Raw genomic sequence first — 11,480 nt, 5'->3', positions numbered from 1 at the left:
GTGGACAACATGGAGAGGGTCCAGAGGAGGGCCACTCACATGATCAGGGGCAGCAGGGCAGGCCCTACGAAGAGAGGCTACGGGACCTGAACCTGTTTGGCCTCCACAAGAGAAGGCTAAGGGGGGCATCTAGTGGCCTGTTACAAACTAGTCGGAGGGGGGGGGGACCAGCAGGCATTGGGGGAGTCCCTGTTCCCCTGAGTGCTACTAGGAGTGACTAGAAATAGCGGTTACAAGCTGGCAGAGGGTAAATTCAGAGTAGACATCAGGAGGCGCTACTTCACTGTCAGAGCGGCTAGAATCTGGAACCAACTTCCAGGGGAAGTGGTGCTGGCTCCTACTTTGGGTGGTCTTTAAGACAAGGCTAGACAATCGCCTTGCTGGGTTTGTTTGACCCCAGTACTCTATCCTGCCATGGCAGGGGGTCAGACTCGATCTACTCAGGGCACTTCTGACCCTACTAACTATGAAACTATGAAATTTACTTATAGCTTAGCATACAACAGTTAGTAGGAATGTTAATACAACAAAAGGATAGTACAGTAATAAAGAGCTAATAGTGAATGATAACAACAGATAGAATGACAGAGTTCCCACATGAGGTTGACAACTTATTGGTAGTCTCTCTATGGCAGGTGCATGCCAGTTTGTTCCAGCGAAGTCAGACATCCCCGATCAATGCTGTCCAAGGGGTCACCAGGAAGGTCCCTTGGTCAGGATCCATTCTTCGCTCACGCTGGGAGTCCAGGGTTCAGGCTTGGTACAGCGATGGTCCTTTTGTCCCGTCCTTCTAACTGGTCACTTGACATGCGCGTTCCTTTATGCCTAATTTTATGCTAATCTGTTGGCTTTAGAGCCACTGTCAATCTTGCCCTATAGCTGTTACCCTGTTGGATCAAAAGGTGTTGGAAATTATCATGAAAGGTTACTGCCCAAACTCGGGTTCACCCAATAAGCAAATTATACCACATTACTTATTACTTTGAGGTTTGAAATTAGCATGACTCTGCCCTTAAGTTTTTTATTCTTGGATTTCTTGGAATGTGCTAATCATATTAGGTGGTCAGATCTTGTTATGGCTTGACCTTTAAAAAACCTGTTAGATCGGCTAATCTTGTAGCTCTGCTTATTTTTGGGGCTCAGTGGTCCCATGATCAGTGCAAACAGTTAGATTCAACATTTTGGTTAAATTGTGACAGACAAATTCCAGTTGCAGGTTGCAAACTTGCAAGCTTTGCATCAGCTAATTTTAACTGCTTAGACAATTGCCGAATGCCTCCAAGAGCATATATTTATTGCTCATGATAGTAACCCCTCTAGTTCTGGCTACCACAAATATACTAATCTATTGTTATTTATGCATAAAAATGGACCTCCAAATGTTAATTTAGCATTGATTATATAATGACATTTAAAAAAACCAAGTAGAATGTGTATATTTAATCTATGTTATCCTTTTATTTTTTTAGCAATTTGCTGCTTAGATGCATAAAGTATGCACTAGAGGGCAGTATTTATCTCTCTTTCCACTCTTCTGACTCATTTTTTCAAGGGTGTTTTTAGAAGTACTTTACTGCCCTGTATTTCTGCCTTAATGTTAGGATAAAAAGTCTACTAAATGAGAAATTCTTGTTACTTTTCAGTCTGTTGGACTGTACTCCTGCGAACACCAAAATTTAACTTTAGGTGTATGTGTATTCAAGTTTGTAAAATTCAGCATATATGCTAGTGTTGGAGGGGTGAGGATTTTTATATTGTATGTTGGCTGTTAAGATTGGCATTGAATGCTGTATATTGGAAAGTATACTTATTAATATTGATGCTTTGTTCTTTAAAGGTGGGATTGTTTTTATGTATTAAGAGTCAAACTTTGTAAAATTGATCTTCATCTTGGCACTGATTGTGACTAAATACAACATTAAACTAACTCAAGATACCTTTTGCATGTTACCTTAAAAAGAGTTTGAACTATTAATTTCTAATGCTTCAAATGATGAAAATAAGGCCCACTTTCTGACCCAGTAGAGCATTTTTTTGCACTTATTTTTCTATCCTTTAAGACGGTAGATATTTCTACAAGATGATGAAAATGTCTGAAGAAAAAAAATCAAAATTCCAAAGAAACTTATTAATATTTACCAGGGCAGATCAGGCATTTTATTTTTGTAAGCCTTGTCGATGGAAACTGCATCCTGGTATTTTGGGGAATGCTAGTTAGGGGATGATTTTAAAAGATACCTTGGTAAATGTGGAAAGAGAACAGCCTTTATTAACTGATGTAGGTTTAGGACAGGAGTGGGCAATTATTTCAGCTGGAGGGCTGCTTAAGTTTTAGTGAGCTGTTGAGGGCTGTATGAGTAGCCTGGCTCCTTGACATTTGCCCCTCCCCCTGTTTACCATCTTGAGCCTGGAAGTCCCACTCTAACCCCTGACCTTTGTTCCCCCCCCAGAAAGACTCCCTTTTGGGGCAGGTGAAGGCTGTCATTTTAGAATGACAAAAAACCATTCACTAAAATTCAAACACAATAACTTAATTTCATTACAAAAATATTTTTGTTATGATTTGCATTTGCATGGTGTATATAGAGGTGGTTTGCATAATAACAATAAAGTCTTAGTCTTGTATATTGTGTAGGGGATGTGGTAGGGGTGTGTGTATGTGTCTGGTGGGGGTGGAGGAGGTTTCTGAGGGGGTGTGGCTGTGTGTATGGGGGAGCAGTAGGATATGTTGGGGGTATATATGTAGGTGTGTGGCATTTGTGGGGTGAGGGAAGGTGCCAGGTGTGGGGACCCTTTACACACTCCCTCTATGGTGTGTAGCCCCAACTGGCGGCAGCAGCAAGTGGGAGCACTCAGGGTGCTCATGCATTGTGCTGGTGCCTGGTGGTGCACAGCTCCAGCCAGTGCTGCACATCACAGCGGGGAGCATAGCCTGCCAGCCCAGGCCACTTCTGTCATGGGGGCTCCCTGCTGCGCGCAGGTAGCCCCTGCACTCGTACACTACTGGAGTGAAACCCCATGTGTTGGAACCCCATGTGTTGGAACACAGGTCCTGGGACTCCAGAGGGAAACGGGCCAAGCTCTGCTCCGCTTCTGGTGGAGCCCTGGGACCTGTGTGGCAGGGGGCGGGGAAGATGACCAGCTCCAGCATGCGTGGCTTCCCTCCAGTGGCACACAAGTGCAGGAGCTTAATGTGCACAAAGCCCTGGTTATAGAGGCAGCCTGGCCATGCAGGCTGCACTCCTCACTGTGGTGTGTGGCATTGGTTGGAGTCATGCAGTGCCAGGCACTAACACCCACCCGCACAGGGCACAAGCACCCCCACCTGCTCCTGTTGCTGCTGCTGTTGTTGCCAGGAGCTACACACCGTGGCAGAGTGTGGAGAGGGGTCCCCACACTCCCTCCTTCCCACGCTCTACCCACCTGAGCTCTCTCTTGCTGCTGCCACCACTCCCTGCGCTTGGGCTCCATGCTGCCGTCAGCCCCAGCCCCATTCTCCTTGCCTCCACCCAGCTGCATCTGCCCCCCCATCCCTACTGCTTCTCTACTTGCTGCCTAGAGCAAGCAGTACACTGGGAAAGCTGGGCAGGTGCGCTGGTGGCTGCAGCAGTGGCAGCAGCTGCTCTGCCCAGAAGCTACATACTGGCCAGGCTCTTTCACCCACTAGGGTGGGAATGAGGTTCCATAGGGTATGTTGGGGGTGGTGTACATGTGGGTGCCTCACTCCCACCCTAGTAGATGGAAGGGCTGGGTGGGATACAATTAGTTAGTGGGTGTCACGTGCCAGATGGAAAATGCCTGGTGTACCAGGTCTGTCCCGTAGGCTGTATTTTTGCCCTCTCCTTCTCCCCCTTCCCCTGCTCTAGGAGTTGTACTGAACCAGAGGCAATGATGAGGGTAGACCAGGGACAGGAGTTTGATGGAGATGTGAAGAGGAGGATAGGGCATGAAGAGAGAAATGGATTTTTAGATAAGGTAGCCATAAATATGGCAAGGGGGCGAAAGAAACCAGTGCATCAGAGGCTTATATAAAAGAACCAGGCAAGGCAGAAAGAAGGGGCACTTGCCTAGAGACAGGGTAATGTCATGTCATGTCATGAGCAGTATGGGGTAGGGAGGTGGGAATCGGGGAATAGGAATCAAAGGTCCCCTCTACACATTACCTGTATCCCACAATTACCAGATTAATTGTACAATTAATTTAAACTGGCTACACAGGTGAATTAAGCTGTACTATAAGAAGTCAAACCAGCTATAAAATTGCTTGAAAATGTGCAATAAGTTTACAGCTGGCTGCTATCTAGCTTTAATTTGCACCTGTTGTAGGGTCTGCCCTTGCAGCTATGAGACCCATTAGCTGACTTGGCTCCCAGCCACAGGGATGCACTATGGGGAGCTCAAGCTGGGAGACCTGCAGCTGAGGGAACTCTCACCCCTGGCAGCTGCAGATTCTGGGTCTCAGCAGTGTCCTGTAGCTGTGCAACTGGGTCCCAGCAGCCATGGGGCAGTGCTAGGATTTATATAGTCTGCAGCTATTGAACTCTGGGTTCTGGCAGCTGTGGGATGCAGCTGTGCTCTCCCAGCCCTAGGAGTGTGTGGTGGGTGTCTGCAGTTGGGAAATTGCATCTGCTGCAGTCTCCCAGCCATGGGGGTGCATGGAGTGCCTCACGGCTGGGAGATTACAGCTACTGCGATCTCTGAGCCCCAAGTGTTGTGGGATGCCCCTGTGGCTGGGAGTCCCGTCAGCTGAGGGGGCTACTACTCATGTGAACCTGCTTCTTGCTGGTTCAGGGGGAGCCTGGGATCATGTAGTACATGTGGCATAACAGAAGGCATGATTGTGTGGTTTGTACATTAGATCCCATCGTGCCTTTACCTGCATGTCTAGGGGGGCCCAAAGAAACATATACTCTTAAGGGATGCTGAAAGAGAGGAGAACAGGAAGTATAAGTTTAAAATTTCCTCTGAAGATACATTTTTTTCCCCATCTCTTCCCAAACGGCATTATCTTTCTGATGTGTCACTTCCACTATTGTATTTGCTTCCTATGACATCGCTAAAATTTGGTGAAGGGAAGTGCTAGTAGAACCATCCTTAAGATGTTTTGTACCAAATTGGTATACAATTTAATGACAAATGTTTTAAGTAAAAAACTTTTTGAATGTGCTACATTTGACATTTTTTTTATTCTTGTTTTCTTCAGGGATTCAGTTTTTCATTTCCAAGTAATTTGTTGTTTTGACCTGAGCATGTATTCTGCAGATTTATATTAGCAGTAGGTGGCCATTGGTTCTGTTTTGTACCTGATTGTCTTGTTTTTAAACTCTTTATCCCCTGTCCAATTCTGAATTGGGAATGGACTGTAGAAAATTCTGTTTTTCAGTTCATTGGTGGAAATCCATAGCAATCATTCGTCCTCACGAGTCTGTTGGCTGTGCCTAGAGGTAGGGTGGTGCGCAGCCAGGAGGAGCAGGGTTCTGAACCAGACAGTGAGGGAAGAAGGATATGGTGGCCTTTTTGTGGTTGCCGTGGCTCTTGCTGCTGATTGGCCCTGGCCCTAACCCTAACGCATCTTGTGCTGCTGACTGGCCATGGTGGTGGCCCTACCCCTCACCGCTGACTGATGGGCCACCACCTCAGCCAATCAGCAGCATGAGTGGGGCCAGTGCCCCTCCCCGGCTCCCGCACCACTATACAAAGGTTGTGGACAAGGTGGAGAAAGTCCAGTGGAGGGCAACAAAAACGGTGTGGGGGCTGGGGCTTATGACTTCTGAGGTGAGGTTGTGGGAACTGGGCTTACTGAGTTTGGCAGAGAGAAGACTGAGAAGGTATTCGATAGAAGCCTTCAACTATCTGAAGGGTGATTCTAAAGAGTATGGAGCTAAACTGTTCTCAGTGGTGGCAGATGACGGAACAAGGAGCAAAGGTCTCAAGTTGCAGAAAGGGAGGTTTAGGTTGAATATTAGGAAAAACTTTCTAGCTAGGAGGGTGGTGAAGCATTGGAATAGATTATCTAGAGAGGCGGTAGAACCTCCATCCTTGGAGGCTTTTAAGGCCTGGCTTGACAAAGCCCTGGCTGGAATAATTTAGGTGGGAATGGTCCTGCTTTGAGTAGGGGGTTGAGCTTCGTGACCTCCTGAGGTCCCTTCCAACCCTAATTTTCTGCAATTGGCCAAGTGCATGTTGGTGGTCCTGCCCCTCACCTGGGCAGCGGTGCCCTTTATTGTGGGGTTGCGTTGGTTGCCACTCTAATCAGGCAGTATTAAATTAGGTATGATGATATTTTTGAAGTTACGCAGGTAGATTCTTTGGTGCAGTATGGTCAGAACTGTTTGGTGATTTTTCCCTCTTTCTTGTAGCTCTTGGTGGTAGTAAAAGTGGGGCTTCTGTCTCTGTTACAAGTGGCTTTGTAGAGCTACTAATGCATTTTCTGGTATACAGACCCTCTGCTCTGCCTTGCCTTTTTAAAAAATCTCCTGCACCACTTCCTCCTCCCCAGATTAGGTTCAACATTCAAATATGAACTGGTGAATCTGCAGTGTTTTGCAGTGTCAAAATCATGTAGTCGGTCTGGACTTCTGTGCTATGTAGGGGGACCTCTTGGCAGGCAACTGGGGAACCCAAGCCTCATGGGTAATCGCCTGAGGTAGCACAGGTAGGTGCCAACTCAAAAGCTTGTCTGGATTGACACATTCCTGTAACACTTCTGCATTTTCCAACCAAAATAAGTTATTTTTGAAGAAAAAAACTCCTGACTGGTTATAACTATCCAACCTAGATATAAATGAATACATAGTTGTAGGAATTGCTACTAGAGAATCAAGTTGTAAGGGCACTTGTGTTTGCATAATGTATATAGAGGTGTTTGCATAATAACTCCAAAATAAAGTCTTAGTCTTGTATGCTGTGTCACACTTTTTGGGTTTTTTGGAAGAAGATTTATTCTGTGGAAATTAGAATACTTTTTTCTGACTGTTGGGTAGTTTGTTTTTGAGACATACTTTCAAAATTCATTGTTGCTAAAGAAGTTGGTTTGGGAACAACTCATGTGGATGAAAGATGCAGTGAGTGCTTGTTGGTTTTATAATTTATGTTCTAGTTTCAGTTTTGTATTCTCCCCCACACCGTCTTTTTAACCACTGACGTCGGTGTATGAGACTAAAGTTCTTCAGTGAACTGTAAGGCTATGCTCTAAGACTGTATTTTCTCACCTATATTTTGCACTTTTCACCCCAAACCAGCTGGGGAAAATGGAGGTGCACATCTTATGCATGGAAACAATCTCTTTGGGTCCAGAAATAAGGTGTGGGGAGGGAAGGGGCAGCAGAGGACAATGTTCATTGTCACAGCTCTGGAAGCCGCAGCAGTCAGTGCTCCCACTGCTTACTTCCCCTGAAGCTTCCAGACCCCTGGAGAGGCCACTTCTCCAACCACAAGCAAGATTGGGCTGGCGTGCATAGGGTTGGTACATGGCAGGACTCAGCATGCCTAATCCAACCTGGCATATAGCCCTGGACCTCGTGTGATAGGTGTGATCTCACATGCCATCTCCAGAGCCACCTGCTGGGTCTGACCCCATGCACTGCCTAGGACTCTGTTCTGGCTCTGTAGCTACCTGGTGGGTCTGACCCTGTGTGCTGCCTCTGGGGTTGTTTGCCAAGACTGAAACCATGTGCTGGCTCTGGAGCCATGTGCCTGGTCCTTCCTGGACATGGTGCACAGTCCTGGGCTTGACATACAACCCTAGAGACAGCACATGGAGTCAGCCTTAGCACACAGCTCTGGAGCTGGAGTGTGGTTCTGGATTCCATGCTGCATCTGATCTAACATGTGTCTCCAGAGCCAGCGTACAGGGTCAAACTCTTCACACAGCCCTGGACCAACATATTTGACTGGTATGGAGGCCTAACTGGTATGCAGGGCTGGCACAAGACTTGGGAGCAGGCTTGGCTCCCTAGCTGCTACTGCTTACCTACCTCAATAGAGTTTTTCCGCCCTTCAGACTCCTTCCTAAAGAATGAAGGTGTGTACTGCATACGGGGGTGTGCTATATGCAAAAATATGGTACTTTCCAAGTTATCTCAGAGCTCTACACAGAGAAATGAACATGCAGGCAGCAAATGTGAGTTTACAGGATGTTCTTGAGACTTGCCTGTATAAAAAGTACCCTCTGCCAACAGACAGATGCCACTACAGTAAAGTTTACACATGAAATCACTTGATTAGTTTCTGGTGACTGCACAGTTCCTGCCAGTCATTGGCACCACTATAGCAGGTGCTTTGCCAGCATAGCTAGTACAGCCTAGAAGGGACTAATTGTTAAAAGAGCATGGCTAGGGATGGAAGCTGCACAAAAATCAGTTTAAGTGATCAGAAACTGGTTTAAGCCTGTAACAGAACAGAAGTTCAGTGTACTTAAACCACTTACAAAATGGCCAAAACCAGTTTAAGATGAACCTGGTTGGATGAAATTTCAGAATTAACTGATTTAGGTCAAACTGATTTATGGAACTTCTGTCCCAGACCCCTTCCTGATTCTAGTTGCCTCACATTACCCCACCATCCCAGGGTGCTTTGCAGCCCTGGGCTGGGCTGTGCTGTGCTATCTGCTCCAGAGACCAGGGTTGGCCTTGCCTCTGTGCTTCCTAGCCAGAGCAGTGGTACTACTTTGGTTAGCTTAGAAGAGGTGGGGATGGGAAATCCAGCTTCAGACAGCAGCAGGGTCTGCCTGCTAGGATGGAGCAGCCCACGCCAGGCTTTTTTCCCCCACTCAGCATCGGAGTGGACCCTGGGGCCAGGCAGACAGGGAGAGGAGGCTTTAAGCCCCCTCCTGCTGTCTAGGACTCCAACCAAGGTCTGCCTGGCAGGGGCGCAGGAGCCCAGCCCAACACTGGCCAGGCTGGCAGGCTGAGGGAGGGGGGGAGGGGAGAGGTGGTTTAAACCCTGCCCTTCATCCCCCCCCCCCCCATAAGGGACCCCAACCAGAGACTGCCTGGGAGGGGCAAAGCAGCCCCTGCCTGGCTTTTCAGCTGCTCCACACTTGAGTGGAGAGGCACGGTTGTGGCCAGATGCTGGTCAGGCTGTCAAGCTGAGGTGGGGCCAGGTAGTCCCTGGCTGAGGTTGCTTGTGGAGGGGAGAAGAAGCGGGGTTTAAACTCCCTTTCCCCCACCTCACCTCAGCGTGCCAGCCTGGCTTCTTTGCCTTTGCCAGGCAGTTCCTGGCTGGGTTCCCTTGCAGGGGCGGGAGGGAGGTACAAGCAGTGGAGGAGGGGCTTAAACCTCTCTTACTGGTTCTGCCCTGGGGGGCAGCCCCTGCCATGCTTCTGCCCCCCCCATGGCTCCCCACTGAAGAGGGGGAGAGGGGTGCTCTTACCAGTGTTTTTTTCCCATCAAGCAGAGGGTAGGGGGCATGGCCATGCCCCAGCTCAGCGCTGGCATGCTGAGAGAGTGGGTTTAACCTACCCTCCCCCACCTGACCATGCAAGCCCTGGGCCAGGATGTGGGCATGTCCCCCCTCACTAGAGCGAGTAATGGGGAAGGGGGCAAAAGCCTGGCAGGGGCTGCCCTGACCCCCAGGCAAACCATGGCTGGAGTCCAGGGCGAGGGAGGGGGTTTAAATCTCCTCCTTGCCTCAGCCTGCAAGCCCTCAATTCGGGTGTGGTCCCGCCCACGGGTCTCTGCTTGAGCAGGGGTGAGTGCCAGACTATGGTCCTGTGCAGCCAGGGAAGGCCTCCCTACCTCAGCCTGAGACCTGCTGGCTGGAGCATCCCTCCCCTTTGGAGGGGGTAAAACCCTGGTAGGGGCTGCTGCCCCAGTGGGGAATGGAGAAAAGAAGCCTGCCAGGGGCTGCCCCCCCACCAGGCAGACTAGGGCTGGGGTCTTATGTGAGCTAGGGAGGGGGGTGTAAAGCCCCCCTTCTGGTCTCAGTATGCTGACTCCAGGCTGGGGCCTGGCCATGCCCCCTCCGCTTAAGCAGGGAGGGCAGGAAAGCCTTGAAGGGCTTCTGTCTTCTCTTCCCTTTGACAGTGGCAGGATGGAGTGCTGTAGTGCCTTCTAGCTTCTGGCCTGAGCCACTGCAGGCATGTAGCTGCATTTCTGGAATGAGAAGTGAATGTCTGTTCACTTGCTTATTGGTTCAGTCAACACAGTTTAGACTAGCCTGAAAAGATTGAATTGATTTAGCCTCTGGCTTTTTAACCATCTGTACTTACCATGAAAGTATGTGGCAGAAACTTTATGTCCCTTGCAGTGCTGGTATTGTTTTGTCAGTAGAACAAAGGGTTTCTGCTGCCACAGGAGAGCTGCTATGAATATGGGCACAGTCAATGTTCTGCTGACAGAACCTTCTGTTAGCAAAACTCAGTGTAGACCAGGCCTCTGTAGTAAGGGTGGGCAAAATGGTGGATCTCCATTGGCAGCTGGACTCCATTTCCCAGCAGCCCCTGCCCGGTGGGGGGGGCTACAGTGAAATTTTGGGTGGCTGCAGCCCCCCACCACTGCTGCCTGCCCTGAGCTCAGCCCCCACTGAGAAGAGCCCAGTGTAGCCCTGGCTCCAGCTGGCAGTTGCAGCCCGCTCCACCTCACGCAGATCCAAGGGGCACACACCCAACTCCCCTGTGCCCTGTGTCCTCCTGGGATGCATGCAGCCACAGGTATCTCCCCCACCCCCTGGATGAGCCATGGCTCCGTTCTGTGCCCCACGCTGGCTGGGCAGCATCTGCTCCAGCCCCTGGCCAACTCCCTCCTTCGCGGCGGGGGGTGTTGCTCTGGCTCTTCATACCCCTTTCCTCCCCCTTCCCTTTTGCCACAACAGACTTACCAGCTGGATGCTGCTGTATCGGAAATTGGATCGGTATTGTCTGATATGCCTCCTTAAAAATTGGCTATCGGTATCAGCTCCCAAAATCTGTCGGTGCACCCTTACCGATTTAATGTCAATTTTCCTTTTAGTGGAGATGATCTGATATGCGACTGATGTATTGGTACACCTCTACTTTCCACCTGTGTAGCAGGCACTCCATGGCCTGAGAAATAAAAGTAGCCTTAATGTTTTATGAAACTGAAATCAGTGCTGTTCTCTGGATTAGTAGTGGGCAAACAGCTTGGGGTGCCAATAGAAATACCTTGGGGGGCCAGTTAGAGGTGCACCGATGCATCTGTCCAATATTGGATCAGTACCAATATAAAGAAAATTGGAAATCAGCCCAACGGTGCCAATAATTTGGCTCATAAATGCTCATTCGTGCGTGCAGCTGTAGCACAGCACTGAGGCAGCAAGGAACACAGCCCAGCAGCATAGAGAGCTGCCTCCAGCTGGAAAGTCTGTTGTAGTAGAAGGGGAGTGGGGAGAGAAGGGGCGTGGGAGGGGGTGTTCAACCCTTCTTCCCCCCGCAGTGAGGGAGGGGGCAGGGGCAAGCACTGCCCAGCTGGGGTAGGGCAGGGTGCTAATTGGGAGGGGGGAGGGCTCGGCTTCTGCTGCTG

At 49.2% G+C, this 11,480-nt stretch overlaps 1 protein-coding gene across 1 annotated transcript in view; it reads left to right on the top strand.

Annotated features, from left to right (window-relative positions):
- ACSL3 (acyl-CoA synthetase long-chain family member 3) overlaps positions 1-11,480 on the top strand; it is a 95,299-nt gene that overhangs the window by 29,152 nt on the left and 54,667 nt on the right. The gene's annotated exons all lie outside the window — the stretch shown is intronic.

Source organism: Crocodylus porosus, unplaced genomic scaffold, assembly GCF_001723895.1.
Source record: "Crocodylus porosus isolate Cpor-Errol unplaced genomic scaffold, CroPor_comp1, whole genome shotgun sequence".
Classification (NCBI taxonomy): domain Eukaryota; kingdom Metazoa; phylum Chordata; order Crocodylia; family Crocodylidae; genus Crocodylus; species Crocodylus porosus.
The sequence above is the reverse complement of the archived record's forward strand: the minus strand, read 5'-3'. Positions and strand labels throughout refer to the sequence as shown.